We start from the raw sequence: 2,100 nt of genomic DNA, 5'->3' as shown, positions 1-2,100 counted from the left end.
CTTAAGAGAAACATTTAAGGAAACACCCACTTGGAAGGAAGAACCAAGAGTTGACTCCATTCCAAGGTCACTTTTTAATGTAAATTTAGGATCAACCAAGACCATGGTTCATTATAGGTCTGAACACAGTGGTTCTGATTCCAATTTTGCACAGCAAACAAAATCCAGTAGTAAATTTCATTATGTTCATAATTGGATTATCTTCATGTAGATGCTATTACGGATATAAAAACATTTTAATTGGTGGCTTAAAATGGAATTAGACTTTTAATTCAGCCTTTTGCCAAATTATCTTATTGCCTTTCTCTATTTTAATTGTAACAGCTTTTCTCAGAATTTAGTATTGCACTTTTGGAAATTAGTACAGTAAAACCTCATTAATTTAGATAAAACTAATTAGGAGTTTGTGGGTTTGGCCTTGAAAAGCTCAAGTTTTATGCTTATTTTTAATAAGCAAATAAATAGGATGAATAATGTTGTTATTGAAAGTGTTTACCTACTTAGGAAATGCTGCTTCCGCGTATTAAAATAACAGTTACCAGACATAATGTAATTTCAGCAGAAGCAGAAGCTGGTACAACTGAAATTGAGGCTTTGATGTGCTGGTTTCTAGCCATTCGTCCTTATTTATTAAAATCGGTTCTCCACTAAGCAACAGATGGTTAATGCAATTCTAGAATTCAGAGCCCTTGAAAGAAATAAAATTCCTTTTCTTTCAAAATACTCACCATTTACATACATCTTTACTTTCCATTAGTATAAATGTTTGCTGTTACTAACCATAAGCCCCCCCTCAAAAAAAAAAAACCTAAAGTAATTAACTTTTCCTGATTCTCACAGAAACATTGTTATCAAAATAATTGAAATTGAAATTATTTTCTGATCTTCAAGCTTTAGTAATTTTCTCTTTGCTACAATTTTCTTTTTTTAATTTTCAAGACTAAATTATTGTGGATCACCTTAAGAAGCTCAGTAACTCATCGAGGTCATATAATAAGTCAATTGTGATGAATTATGTTTAGTGGTCTGGTTGATATTTAAAGTTGAACATTTTACAATTGTTCAGATCTGTGAATGTGTTTGTGATTTGCAGTGATCCACTACCAAGTAATCTGGTCACCATGTTAGCTCCATCCGAATGGTGTGTGAGATGCTGAGGGTGACTGGACACAGAGTGGAGTCCTGCCCAGGAGCACGTGATAGACGGGACCAGGCAGGCAGCATTGCAAACCAGCCTCTGCTCCTCTAGCAGAGCGTGTGGCTTGGCATGGGGGAGTGGTGTCAGTCCAGAGGAAGAGGCACCTCTTAGCAATCCATCAGCCAAGAGAGATGCCTTTGTGTAATTATCTTCCCAGAAGGTAGATAATTTTTCTATCTATCTGGGTAGAAACTTTCTCTACAATTCACCTTAAAATAGCAGCCATGAGTTTTACCCATATGTTGGCTTCTAATGTATTTTTTCAGACCCATGAAATATCAAACGCTGGACACTTTTCAAAACAAAACATTTTACAAAACAAAAGACGGCTCATGAGGACCACCAGTGACCTCGGAGGGGTCATCAGTAGCTCTTAAGATCACATTTTGGAGAAAAGTCGTCAGATCTAAAGTTACCTAACTTTTAGACTCAGAATTGAAACAATTGTGAGCTTTGGGTCATCATATTCTAAGTGATATTGTATGAAAAGTCGTATATTAAAGAATCAAAATCATTGTTTCCTTATGGCCATTTCTTCTCTGTTACTCTTGAAGGAACGGTGTGAGGCATCCCACACATTAGGCAGCCTCAGAAAAATGGAAGAAAAATTAGTTCTGGTTTACCCCAGGGATGCTAGAAAGCCCTGGAACATGAAGGTCAAACCTGGCACATTCTCATTCCCTGAGATGGACCTCCAAGATATCTTTCTTCTTCTATCTCCACCCTACCATTGACACAAGCCTTCCCCATGCCTGGAGTGTCATGGCAGGCGTGGGCTGACGTCAAAGAAGAGCAGCTCCCAAAGAAAGGAGGAAAGAGCCGTGTGTCACCCACAATTTGCTTCAGTCAGACAGCTCTGTGCCCTCAGATCACTTCTACAAAATGCCTCCTGAGAGCCCTAC

At 37.9% G+C, this 2,100-nt stretch overlaps 1 long non-coding RNA gene across 1 annotated transcript; it reads left to right on the top strand.

The window, feature by feature from the left end:
* Positions 1-1,712, top strand: LOC111773854 (uncharacterized). The gene is made up of 3 exons (XR_002808501.2): positions 1-66; positions 1,094-1,358; positions 1,465-1,712. It is a non-coding gene; the product is annotated as an uncharacterized lncRNA (long non-coding RNA).
* The last annotated feature ends 388 nt before the right edge of the window (positions 1,713-2,100 follow it).

Source organism: Equus caballus, chromosome 6 (assembly GCF_041296265.1).
Source record: "Equus caballus isolate H_3958 breed thoroughbred chromosome 6, TB-T2T, whole genome shotgun sequence".
NCBI classification, from domain to species: domain Eukaryota; kingdom Metazoa; phylum Chordata; class Mammalia; order Perissodactyla; family Equidae; genus Equus; species Equus caballus.
This window is presented reverse-complemented; position numbering and strand designations above follow the sequence as displayed.